Genomic DNA, 15,009 nt, shown 5'->3' with positions numbered 1-15,009 from the left:
ATTGCCAACGATTTAATTATTTTAATAAAGACTATTTTAATAACTATTGAAAACGTATTTGTAAGTTAAAAAATAATAATTTTCAGCTTATTCTCACGTGACATCCTTGTCCATATTAATCTTCAGTCTCTTCTTCTTTTATATAACCTTATCACAACTTCAATTTCCGTGTTAAGTCCATAGACCTGTTATATACTAGACGGAGCATTGCCATTCAAAACCGGTTGAAAAAGCGGCACAGGAATGAGCTGCAGGAGTTTGGGCATGAAATGGAACTGAATCCAGACTTTGGAGTACTATCGCCATGGCTGGCGATTTTTTCCTCTCTTTTCTCTCAGTTCGAAATGCGAACTTGGAAAGATGTCATTTTACAGAAGCTGCCGTTGAATTTGCAGAAGAGGTTAGATCGATAAACACCAGCTAAAATTAATAATTTCCCTAAAATTGGACACTTTATTTTAAATTTTAATTTTTAAAATTTAAATAATTTTCATGCTGTAGAATAATATTTTGCAATATGTCCATCGGCATCTACAAAATTTTAAATAAAATAAAAAAAAAACTGGAGAGAACAAATTAATAATAAACTAACTAAATAATAAACTAATAACAAACTAAAAAATAAATAAATAAAAAAGAAGGCTTTTTAGTACTTAGGACAGAATAAAAAAATAAAAAATAGATAACGTAAGAAGAATGAGTGAAAACAGAAAATAGTACAAAAAGGAAATTTAATATTAATACGAAAGGAAATTTAATGTTAATACGAAAAGGAAATTTAATGTTAATACGGTGTATTACAGAGAACTACAGAGTAGGCAAATCAAAGTGAGAAAGATATTAAATAAAATGTCAATATAGCAGATATAAGTTAAAAGGAAGAGAGAGAGTGGTAAATAATTAAATTATGAAACAAAAAGGTGGTAAATTAAGACTTCCTTTTACTAGCAAATATATATATATATATATATATATATATTATGCACGTTGCACAATGTAGTCGCACTTATTTTAAATAATTTTAGAAGGTAAAATTTAAATAATGTTCATTATTTTTTAAAAGAAACTTAAAACTATTAAAGTTTTGAAATTTAACTGCTATATAATTGCTATTTTCTTAATACTTAACAAATTCTTAATATTTGAATAAATGCCAGAAACATGATATAAGAAAGAAAATACGTGATTGAAGGTAAACAAATTTGTTATATTTGGATGCAAGAAAAGGGGATAAAATAAAGTCATTCATGTCCCCCAAAAAACATTATTTTATGCAGCTCTTACACAGTGTTACATCAACATTACCAAGTATTAAATACATACATTACTACTTCGCACATGTCCGCATGAGCAAACGCATACAAAGAATATATAAACAAACGCATTCAAAGCAGTCTGTTGGCGTATAAAAAATGTCGCCAAAGCAGAATACTAATTAAAATTATATTGTATTACTAAAATTTTAACATTTTTTTCAGAACACAGCTATTAGAAACATACATATATATTAAGATACTTTTATTTAAATGTTATTTCAAGTATGCATATACTATTATATAAAATTAGAAAATCTATTTTTTATTAGAAAATGGCAAGTAGAGTGGATAAAAAAACCTCTACATTTTATAAAATTAGGTTTTAAAACATTAGAAAAAGCTCAGTTGTGAAATGTTACTCCTTCACCTTTCACATATCTGGAATTACATTTATATGCGGAGCACGAAAGTATCATTTTTGAAGTCCGAAACAATGCGCTTACACGCAAAACACTTGCTTCTCACAAATTCTCCATAGAACTGTAATGGTAAGGAAGATTCGCGGGAAATACGATCTGGGAAATGTTCCAAATGTCACATGGTTTGCATTCCTGTTCCCCTTCAGGGTTGCCGTTTCTCTCACTAGTACATTACAGCTCTATGGTTAAGTCTACCTTAGTTTTTTGGCACACTCTTCACTTATGAAGCTGGCTTCACTACTGTAATCTAATAACACTCTACAAGGAATGGCTTTATCAGTGGAATCTCTAATTTTAATGACAACAGTGCAAAGCAAAACACGCTTTGGTTCACCTTTAGGATAATTAAATTGATTGTAAATTGTTTAGGATAACTAATTTTAATGACTAAATTGTTAATTAAATTGTGAACGTTGTGATATTTGTAATAACTTCATTCCTTGGTAAGGACACTTCAGCACTGGGGAAATATGAGGAAGTTTGTTTTGAGTTCTCATTTTCACTAATTTTGAGATTTCAATCAAAATGAAGAACAGTATGATGAGGCAACTTCATACATATATATAAACTACGACAATTTTCCATTAACCCTTTCGCCGTCCTCTCCTGTCCGCGAAAATCCCCTCTCAGCGGCCACGTTTTTTTTTCCTCTGTACATCATAACTTTCCATACATGACTTTCGTAGTGGATGAATGTCAATGAATATTAAGTAAAATTATAAGGAAATAAAGCATAATGGAAAAATAATAATGTCTCTACTTATTTCTAACAGCAGGATAATTTGATAATATCTGATCTAGGTGGTCCACTCCTCCCATTTTGTTGTAATCTTTTACAATTTTTTTTTTTTTTTTTTTACAGTTCTTTTCCGTGTTCCTACATCAATTATCGAGTTATTATGGACTGTACTCATCAAACGTATAATCCTTATCTTTCCAATTCACAACCTCATTTTTTTCTCTTTTAATGCTGAGTAGACGTTGAAGCCATCTCCGACTGTCTTGTATCTTATGTAAAATGGCGCGAATATTCATAAAACCCGGGGCAAATTCAATTAGAAATTGAATGCCTGATTAGTGCTACCCTCTAGAACAAACAAAAATAAAAACTCAAACAAGTAAACATTTAGAAAGCATTTTAAATATTTAAAAGTTTTAAAATGTAGAAGAACGCTAGAGGCGCGTTAAGGCCGCCCTGCGGAAGTTTCACTTGAACGCGCTAGACGTGACGGACGACGAAGAGGTTAAATGACGCAGTGAAGATAAACAGTTAACACAAAATTTGTGTTTCTTAGCTAATTACATCTTTTTTGGACACTTTAGTTATAAATATACCACATTTATGAAGAGAATGATCTTCCTTGCATAATATTATTGCTGTTTTTACTCGACATTAAGGCAGTCACTTTAGAATTAAAAAATTTTATAAAATCCTTAATTTGATTTCTGCTATTATAAAGGGCTCTAGCACGGTCTTTTAGAAACTTGAGTAATTATCTAAAGTGCCTAGTTCATCTTCTTTCAAAGTTTGCTTTTACCAAAATTTTATGTTTTTATTAGTTCGACTCATTGCAAATTAAACTGATTGGAAACTTTTATTCATAATCATGAACAGCACTAAAACTTATTCAGAAAAATACTACAGACTTCCACCTTCAGCACATCCAACTCAAACACATGGTGAACGAACAGATAGACAAAGTAGACAGATGTCTTGTTTTGCACCCGCTAAGTCTTTCTGCACCGATGGGCGAAAAATCAAGCATAGGTGCGAAGGAAAGGTATATAGAAAGAGGGGCAATTTCGTATTTGAGGAGAGTAAAAGGGAACTTCGTACATCTTGTACGAGTTCAAAAGGCCAGGAAGAAAAGATGGGACAAAATAAAATTTAAAATAAATGGCCCAAAAACAATAGAGGGAGAAAGAAAAAAAAAAGGGGCCTATAGAAAGAAAAGGAAAAGAAGTAGAAAATATCCTAAATACGATTTGTGTCCATGAGTGTAGTTAAAAGGAGAAGAAACTGTCTTCATTTACAATAAATAGTGTCTCACAGGTGTGTTTGTGTAGTGAGTGTGTTTGGTAATGGTGAATAGATGTGTTACTGGGGAAAAAACAAATATTGACGGTGTTAAAATGCTTCGTATCAAGGTATTTAGCATGGAATATAAAGTAATATGTACGCTTGCATCCTGAGATATCAACAAAGGTCATCAAACAAAAGTATATATTAATTTAACCAAAGTAACTTTTGCTACTTTCATTCTCAACATTTTCATACATTTTTCAAAAAGCAGCAGCAGACTAACAACATAGAACCATATACAATACAAGACCACAACCGCATACACCCAAATAAATAAATAAATAATATATATATATATATGTGTGTGTGTGTGTAAATTACTGAGTATATGTATTAAAAACACAAATTAAACAGTATTTATTAATTTAACTATCATAATTTATTACAAGATTAATTATTTTACTATCATAGTTTATTACTAGTTAAATAATGTTAGTATAACACAATGAGGCACACTGTTATTTATATAAGCTCATAGTTCTAAAAATCCATTTAAGGCGGTGAAGAATAAACCATCCCTTACATATGGACATTTAACAGATAGCAAAGAACAGTATGAGAAAAAAATCGGTGAGGTATAATATTATTTAAAGGCGAAACTATATTCAAGCGATCTAGAAAGAAAAGAGAATCCAGAAGATCCGAGAGGGAAATAGCGCGATGCCCAAATTATCCCTCTCATCCCCAAATTTTCCCTCTCTCGAGATTCCTTAAGGGCTTTGTAAGTGTTGACAGACGTGAACTGATAACGCTGGCGTCTGTTTCGAGTTGATACACAAAGGAAGCCACAAGCAATGGCAATTTCAAGTATTTTTTAATGCTTTAAACTGATGAAAAATTAAGATTTATTGATTTAAAGGCACTTATTTATAGAAATTTGATTTAGTTTAGATGAAAGAAAAGTACTTATCTTAAAATTCCAGGCTTTTGGAGTATATCCTTACATTGTCCGCTGTTTTATTCTCGTCAACATCGGAGCCGAAATTCATTGGAATGATATAGGTTTTGTAGGGGAAAAATAAACATTTTTCAAAGAAATTTAATTGATAATCACCAAGAGGAAAGGAAAAATTTTCACTTTTTTACGGACCGCAGCGATCGTGCTGCCGCTTGCCTCGGTGATCACACAGCCCTCCGGTGAACGAACAACCACATGGTCAACAAAACTCTTTAGTCAATGTTACAGTTACATATGAAAATTTAAAAACAATAACACAGCAAAAAAAAAAAAAAGTTCTGAAAATTCACACAATTAAAAAAAATGAATACACATTATTACAGTTATTAGCAATGACAAATAATTATTACACTTTTCTTTCATAATTTAAATTGAATTTTTACCAATTTCTGAGCTATCAACCAGGCCACTGAAATGCTAAGTTCAAATCCAATGTATTGGACTGGTGCAGCCATCTACTGACAAGATAGTGAAATGCAAAGTGTTCTAACATTACTCCCTCACCAGTAACTAAGTTACGATACTTAAATTGCATTGGTAAGGTCAATAATCGAATAACATGATCACTACATCTCATGATCAAAATGCACTTCACGTATAAAAGAATCAATTTCTAAGCTTGCATCTGGTTCTGAATTGTAATGTTATAGCAAATTAAAATACAAATAATAATTAAGGTAGCCGGAACTTCAAGATATATCACTAATCTTTTTGTTCCATGCTGGAAATCCACATAATTGTAGATACCACATTCAATATTCTATACATTCATTATACATTTCATTATTATATCGCAAAGTTAATATATACATACATACTCCATATATGTGCTTAACTGAACAATTCAATGTGTTATGCTTTCAGTGACATGAAAATAGTTAACAACAGTGAAAATCTGATCATTATTACTAAAATTTTCACATTTCATAGCAGGTATTTAAAACACCAAATGCAATTTTCTTATTTTGCTCACTCCTGACTGACTCAATGCAACACTGTCCTGAATATACACCTTAGCAACTACTATTCTTTGAAAATTATTAGTTTTCTGAAAAACAGGTATTAGTACTGAATTAAACTGCAGCTGGGTAGAAATTATATTTGCTCTAAAACTCATATATGCCTAAAACCAACCTGATTAGAATACTACTTATTTACATACAGCTCAAATTCTTAATTTCAATACACTGCAATCTAACATTAACAAATTAGTGAAAAAGACATATCTCATAATACATAGATATATGTGCACTACACTATATAGCACTGAAATATTCTAACTGAAACAATAATTGTATTTGTAAGATAGCTTCTCAGGAGGTAATGCAGATGTTATGCCTAAGCAAAACACAGTGTATTCCAAAACACAATAATACAACCCTTACAGCTAATACATGCATATAGAGTGTGAAGCACAAATTTCGAGAACAGTAAAAACAATATGAAAAGTATATCTGAATATATTGTAGCCTTGGCTACTAATGTTTAAAATTAATTTATGACTAGTAACAGCATGAATTATAAACAAATAGCTAAGTTATTGCATTTTATTTTCCAGCTATCGAAATGCGACGCTACGAGCAACGTTTTGAAACCAAAACCTAGCAATCATGAATCAGAACTAGAACTAGTTGCCATTCAGCATAAAGAAATTTAAATATAAATATGAATATTAACAAAATATTAAAGTTAATTTTATAAAATAATTAAATATATGAACAAATATATGATATAAAAAATAATTATTTCTCATGCAATAACTGGGCCACTACACTACTCCCCCACCAGTAACTAAGTTACGTTACGAAGATGGAGAAATAGGTAGTAACTAGTATTGCAGTGTTAACCACTATCAAAATAATTTAGTCAGTCCTTGAATCTAACAGGTAAACGTATAGTTCTGCCTGTGCGAGAATGTTTTTGATTCACATCCGAATTTGAGTCTGGTCTCTGCAAATTAGTGTAGTCAGGTTGTATCAACTGAGAATTTTCCTCAGCTAAACTATATGCTGGTTTCAAGCGATCCAGGGATACATTAACATGTTTTCCTTTTATGCTAATAGTAAAATATTTGTCCTTGCGATCAATAACAGGAAATGGTCCTTCATAAGGAGGTTCCAAAGGTTTTTTTACCCGATCTATTCGCTGAAACACATGAGAACAAGTTTTTAAGTCTTTATGGACAAATATCTGTTCAGATGAATTTTTACGAATTAGTCTCGGTCCAACAACTTCCATCTGTTTCTGGAGTTTATTAGCAAAAGTCTCCGATGCTGTCTGGATACTTGGTTCGCTGAAAAACTCTCCAGGAAGTCTGAGACTCTGGCCATAAACTACTTGCGCAATAGAATGATTGGTATCTTCTTGAATAGCAGTACGCAAACCCAAAAGTACTGTTGGTAACGTGTCCGTCCAAGATATGTTGTTGTGGGCTTTTAATGCTGTTTTTAATGATCGATGAAGGCGCTCAACTTTGCCATTACACGAGGGGTGGTAGGCAGTAGTGTGTTGTAAATTGATACCACAGATTTTGGACAAAGCTCGTAATGTATCACTTTTAAATTGGGATCCACGATCACTAATGAGTTTACTTGGCGTTCCGAAACGCGCAATCCAGTTGCTATAAAAGGCTCTTGCGACGTTCTCAGCGGAAATATTTTCTAAAGGAATTGCTTCCATCCAATTCGAAAATCTATCTATGCAATTAAGACAATAAATATTCCCTTTAGATGGTGGAAGTGATCCTATGAGATCGATATGGATGACAGAAAATCTTCCTGGTGGTACTTCAAACTCACCTAATTTTGTTTTGGTGTGCCGACTGATTTTAGCTTTTTGGCAAGGAATGCAGGTTCTTGTCCACAACTGTACATCTTTTTTTATGTTAGGCCAAATGAATTTTGATGTCATTAATTTCATAGTCGATTTTATTCCTGGATGTGATAAACCATGAATTCGTTGAAAGACGTGTTGTCTGAAAGCCTGAGGAATATACGGCCGAACATGTTTAGTTGATGTATCACACCACAAATATTTCCCCGAAGGTAGAGAACATTGCTTGAAATTCAAGGAAGGAGTGGTTTGCAAACTCTTCAGTTCTTCATCTTGAGTTTGTTCATCAGCTATTTTATCATAATCTATCGATGAAATTTCATTAACTCTAGATAATGTATCCGCCACAATATTATTCTCACCTTTTACATATTTGATATCAGTCGAAAACTGGGAGATGTATTGAAGTTGGCGAGCCTGTCTAGGTGTTGCTTTGTCAAGTTTTTGACGAAAGGCGAATATTAAGGGCTTGTGATCTGTATAAATTGTAAATACTCTTCCTTCTAGATAATGCTTAAAGTTGTAAGGATCTTAAGTTTTACTAACGTTTATTTTATTTTAAATCATTACTATCACTTCTTATTTTCTACTTCCGGCCAGAATTATAAGCGTTAATGTATTTATGCAAAGTTTGTCTGGCGAACGCCAAGTATTTAAGTTGTGGCTTTTTGCCAAGCGAAAGAGAGGAAGCAGTGAGTCGAAGCAGGCCGCTTACCTTAGAAGTTTTACTCAGTTGCTGGTTGCCTTCCAGGCCAGAGGTTTTAATCCTCTTGATAATTTTTAAACGTATTGTAGTGTTCACAGTTCTCTGTACTACATACGGCTTCCTGTTAATATAAGGCCAATCTTCCACGTTTATTATTTTAAAGTTAAATTAGAGTTTAGTTTTATTTTTATATTCTTACGTTTAGACCACAAGTAGTGGATCTTTGTATTCCGAAGTACGGAAATTATTGTAAATAGAGAAAAAATAAAGGGTTTTGTATACCCTTCTTGTGTATCCTGTCTACTTTCCACAATTATTGAACATAGCTTTAGTAAGCTCTCTGTTCCGAGTCAGGTCCTTGCATGTTCCCGAAGAAGGTAAGACGGAACATTGAACCTGATAAAGTGTCTAACTGAAAGATATATGCTTAATAGTTCTCTATCATAGGTGCTATATTTTTGCTGAGTATCACTTAATTTTTTAGAAAAAAATGCTATTGGCTTCCACGAGGAGTTTTCATATTGTTGCAACACTGAGCCAATCGCCGTATCTGAAGCATCTGTAAATAACGCCAGAGGTAATTCAGAATTGGGAAAAGACAACAGTGCCGTGTTCACCAGGTCATTCTTGCACGTTTCAAACTGTTTTTCAGCTTCTTCAGTCCATTCGATTTTACGTTTGTCCCTCTTTTTAGCTCCCTTGAGATACGCATGTAACAATGCTTGATTCTTCGCTGCATCCTTTATATAACGACGATAAAAGTTAATTATTCCAAGAAAGGTTCTAAGTTCATGAATTGTTTCTGGTCGTTTGTAGTTACTAATAGCTTGAACTCTTTCTGGCAAAGGACGAGAACCCTTAGGTGTAATTAGGTAGCCTAGAAACTCGATTTGGGGAACAGCAAAGACAGATTTTGAAACATTAATTCTTAACCCAAATGTATGTAATCTTTCGAAAACTAATTTAAGGTGATTTTCGTGTTCTTCCTGGGTACTGGATGCAATGAGTATATCGTCTAAATAGGGAAAAACGAATTCGAATCCTCTAAAGACTTCGTGAATAAATCTTTGGAACGTTGCAGGAGCATTTTTTAAACCGAAACTCATTACATTAAATTCGTATAAACCGAAAGGAGTGATGATAGCCGTTTTACATTTGTCTTCTTCTGCAATGGGAATTTGAAAATAAGCTTTGAATAAATCAATTTCAGAAAAAAATATTTGTACCTCTTAAAATATGATGAAAATCTTCAATGCGAGGAATTGGGTATCGATCAGGTATCGTCTGCGCATTCAATCGTCGGTAGTCTCCGCAAGGACGATATGAACCATCCTTTTTCGTAACAAGGTGCAAGGGGCTTGACCACTGGGAGTTTGATGGACGAATTATTCCATTGCCAAGCATAAATTTAAATTCCTCTTTAGCTATAGCTAAGCGTTTTGGATCGAGCTGTCATGCCTTTGAATAAATGGGTTAACCATCAGTTGTAATAAAATCTGTAACACCATGTTTAATTTGTGTAGGAAAAAGGTTAGGTTTAGAAATTTCGGGATATTTCGACAGTAAATCGAAAATTTTTATGGATTTATTTAATGTGGTTACTGAGTAATCACTGGAAATAGCAGCGACATCACACTGGACACAAAGCTGTGTTACGCCATCAATTAATTTTTTCTTATTTATATCGATAAGCAATTTATATTTGTGAAGAAAGTCAGCTCCTAAAATACCTTTTGTGACATCAGCAATTATGAATGGAAACTGAAAATCACGACGTAATCCCAAATCAAGAGTTAGCGTTTTTATGTGGTTCATAAGAGGAAATATCCGTGCCATTAGCTGCATACAGTTTATATTCAGTTTTACATTTATTCTGTGAAGTAGCAGGAATTATGCTTACGTCAGCTCCGCTATCAATAAGAAAGTGCAAATTTGATCTTCGGTCACGAACGAAATTTGCGACAATCCTTCATATTTTCTGCAGCAGCGTTTGCCGCTGAACCTACTGCAGATTCGAGTTTTCCTGGTTTTTGAAATCGTTTTTTACCCAAGCACACGGAGGCTTGCATTTCTCTGGAATGCATTTTGCTCCAAAACGAAAGTGATAAAAACAAAATTTGCCAGTAGGGTCATATCGTTTACGAGATCGGCTTCGAGATCGTGAACGTGAATTACGTAAATCCGAGTCCCTGCGTCTTGAGCGAATGGTTATTTGATCAATTTTTTGTTCAAGAAAGGTAATTCTTTGCAACAAATCATTTGCGGGAACGGAAGGAGCATTAGTACTAAATACTTCAGGTTTCCGATTCATATCACTAATTTTATCTGCCATAGACGCTAACTTGGTTACATCTTCATCACTAACTAAGAATATATTTTTTATGGACTCAGGTAGCTTCTCCAGCCATAAAGTTTTGATTAGATTTTCAGACACATCTGTAGTAGCAACTGATCTCAACTTCTGCAAAAGTTGGCTTGGTTTCATGTCTCCAAGTAATCAAATGTTTAATCCGTACAGTTTCACTTTCTTTGAATAAATGTAATAACCTAATTTTAGCATCCGAATATTTTGTGGCACTATCGTTCGTTACAATGTCCCAAATATTTTCGACGAACTTAGGTTCAAGCTGTGAAACTTAATAATTAAATTTCGTTTCTTCTGAAACGATATTACTAACTTTGAACTGAGCTTCAACTTGAAAAAACCATATTTCCGGTTTATCAATCCAAAAAGGAGGTATTTTTACACTCACCTTATGAAGCTCCGGTGACTGCATCGTATCTTTCATAGCAGTTTCAGAAGAGTCATTTGTTGACATTTCGAAAATTAATCAGGGTCACCACGATGTAGCCTTGGCTACTAATGTTTAAAATTAATTTATGACTAGTAACAGCATGAATTATAAACAAATAGCTAAGTTATTGCATTTTATTTTCCAGCTATCGAAATGCGACGCTACGAGCAACGTTTTGAAACCAAAACCTAGCAATCATGAATCAGAACTAGAACTAGTTGCCATTCAACATAAAGAAATTTAAATATAAATATGAATATTAACAAAACATTAAAGTTAATTTTATAAAATAATTAAATATATGAACAAATATATGAAATAAAAAATAATTATTTCTCATGCAATAACTGGGCCACTACAATATTCATGAACAGTAGTATATTGCTCAATATCTACACCACTACGACTCTGGTATATTACAGAAGATACATAAATTAGAAATTATAAAATCAGTATACATTATTGTGAAGGAGATAAATACGATATGACCTTAGCACTAATGGGGAAGTAAGATCATGAATAATAATATTTGCAGTGACAAGAAATAAGACTTGTGATTTAGTTTTAAGTTCGAAACCTAACAGGAAGTTTTATTTCTCTACCACAACGAGTGTTTGTTGAGAGATTACTATGATGCATTTCCTTTTATTGCGAAAGGTGGTTATAATTCTAAATGAAGTGAAATACTTCAACAATCTACAAAAATAATGATTTTATTTACAAAACAACTTTAATTGCATCGAAAGTTCACTGCTAACTAACTACGTCGCAAACTAAAAACTAACATTCTTTTTTCAGAAGCGAAGCGCCCTCTAACGGCGATACATAAATCATTTGGGGGATTTTTCCACACTCCCCACCTGATAATTTCTGCAAAAATTATCACTATTTCAGCATACAAATAATAAAATATAAGAAAGCAACTTACATATCAAATACATTCAACTGATGTAAATATAAACTGCAAAAGGAAATTCTATAAAATAAACAAATATAGTTAACTGCATCAACTCAAATGTTACTCAATACGTAAATATGAATTCAAATTACAAACAGTAAATTATTAGTAATAACTAAACTAATTATCTAAAATTAATGTTAGTGAATATTAAATATAAGAAATAAAATTGAAAGGTTACAAATTTAGTTCATTTTCAGTCTGATAGTTCAAGGGGGTAAATCAATTGTACAGGTCTCTTAAGGTCCCCTTTTTTAGTTTTTACCACACATGATCGTACAAGACCATCACGTCCTTTGAAGACTTGAATTACTCGACCTAAATCCCAGAGGAACTTAGATTTAGTTGTTCCTTCAAGTAAAACTATATCACTAATTTTAAGATTTTTCTTGGCTTCTGGTGTACCGAAGAAGTGAGCATTTCTCAACTCAAGAAGATACTGATTTTTCCATTTTTTCCAGAACTGTTTTATAAGTGTTGTCTGATATTCTTTTCGTTTTATTACACTCTTTCTTGTTGGAGAGTTATTCAGGATCTCAGCAAAGTTGTATGGATATTCATCCTTATGTCCGATCAATAGAAAATCAGCCGCTGCAAGCGGTTCAGGTTCATGTAAATCGTTGTAAACGTAGGTCAAAGGACGTCTATTCACAATATTTTCGACCTCTGTCAACATAGTCATAAATTCTTCAAAATTCAGTTGAGCTCTGCCTAATATCTTTTTCAACGGTTCCTTTATGGTTTTCATAAGGCGTTCATAAAAAGCTCCCCACCATGGAGCAAGCTCGACGATAAATTTCCAAGTCAAGCCTTCATTTGCTAGAAAATTTTGAAAGTTTGTGCCTTTAATTATGCTGTAAAAATAATGTAAATCTTTGGCAGCATATTTGAAAGTTTTCGCGTTATCTGAATAAAAGGTGCGACAGTTTCCTCTTCTCGAAATGAAACGTCTGAGAGCCAAAATGAATTTGTTTGCAGACATGTTGGAAATGAGTTCTAGATGTAACGCTCGTGTAACAGCGCACGTAAACAATACGATGTATGATTTCTGAATGTCGTTTCCAGACCTGATGTAAACTGGACCTGTGAAATCCACGCCTGTAACATAGAAAGGTGGAGTTTCAATAATTCGATCTTTAGGTAACTGAGCTGTCATTTGTTTCGCTGGTTTTACTGCGTATTTCCGACAAATTAAACAGTTCCCTAAGACTTTCTTTACCAACTGACGGCCTTTAGGAATCCAAAATTTCTGTCTTAGTTTGGCTAAAGTTGCTGCAACTCCCGCATGCAGAACGTTATTATGTTCCCCTTTTTTACAATTAATTCAGTAAATTTGGAATCTTTAGGAAGAAGAACTGGATGCTTCTCGTCAACTGTATATTCGGTTTCTTCTAATCTTCCCTTAATTCGGAGAATTTTATTTTCATCAAGAAACGGTGCCAAGCTGAATATATCAGAGCTTGGAGAAATTGACTTGTTAGATTGAAGAGCCTTAATTTCAGGTGTGAAGAAATCCATCTGGGCTTTACGAACACAAAAAATTTCAGTGTCCTGAATTTCAAAAGCACTTAATGTTCCACTATTAGCAGGCAGTTTTCTTGTCTTAGCAACGAAACGTCTAACCCATGCCATAATTCTGAGATATTTCAGCACATTACTGAATTTTGTTATATCCAATAGTTGATCATCTCTTTTCACAACAACGTCATAAACAGATATCTTACTACGGAGTTCTAGTTGCTTATCGTTTCCCACGTCAAACTTCGGTTGAACTGGCCAGTCCATACGTTTGTTTTGCAACCATTCTGGTCCAAACCACCAAAGTGAACAATTTCTTAAATTAGCAACAGTAGTTCCTCGTGATATGAGGTCGGAGGGATTATCTTTCCCACGGCAATAATGCCAATTATTGCTTTCAGTTAGTTTCTGAATTTCATAAACTCTGTTTTTGATGAAAGATTTAAATCTTTCGGGAGATCCCTGAATCCAAAAATACGTTATTTGAGAATCAGTCCAGTGGAAGGGGATTACTTCGTATTTTAAAGATTTTGCTATTTTATCACTCAATCTAGCGGATAAAAGCGCACCCAAAAGCTCCAATCTAGGAAGTGTAAGGGATTTCAGAGGTGCAACTCTACTCTTGGAAGCAACAAAAACTGTTTGAAAAGTTCCATTGTTCAAAACTATTCTCAGATATACCACGCATCCATAAGCTTTCAAACTAGCATCAGAAAAGCTATGGAGTTCTATTTGTTTCACATCTGCATCTAATATTCCTTCTAAATAGTAGCGGGGAATTCTGAGGTGGTTCAGTTCTTCAATTTCTTCGTACTAGGCTTTCCATTTATAACTAAGATCAGGTGGCAGTTCATCGTCCCAATCAATATTGGCAGACCAGATTTCCTGAATCAGAAACTTTATTCTTATAGTGAAAGGGCCATAAAATCCGACAGGATCAAAAATACGGCCTGCGGTTTGCAACAGAAAACGTTTTGAGTTGATTGACGAGGAAATGAAATTTGTCAAGTGCTGAGTGTCAAAATAAAAATTAACATTATCCGTATCCTAGTTAATTCCTAACACTTTGATCGGGACAACTTCAGGAGATTCTTGCATCGAAAATTCTTTGCGATGCCAAATATCTTTGAGTTCTTTGGAATTAGTATGCCACTTATGTAGTGCCATGCTAGCTTCATTAAAAATGTTCACAATTTCTAAACTTGTTTTCAGGGCTTATTCTAAATTTTGGTGACCACCAATAATGTCATCAACAAACAGGTAGTTGTTTAAGAGTTCTACTGTTTCAGGATATATTTCTGAATATTTTTTAAGGTGATGCTTAATAGTAGCAGCTAAGAGAAAGGGACTAGATTTTACTCCAAACAAAACTCTTGTAAATCTAAAGGTTTTCAAACTCTCATTGTTATCATTAGGATTGCTAA

This window comes from Stegodyphus dumicola, chromosome 4 (assembly GCF_044657685.1).
Source record: "Stegodyphus dumicola isolate Sdum_Otavi_A_Nest chromosome 4, ASM4465768v1".
Lineage (NCBI taxonomy): Eukaryota > Metazoa > Arthropoda > Arachnida > Araneae > Eresidae > Stegodyphus > Stegodyphus dumicola.
The sequence above is the reverse complement of the archived record's forward strand: the minus strand, read 5'-3'. Positions refer to the sequence as shown.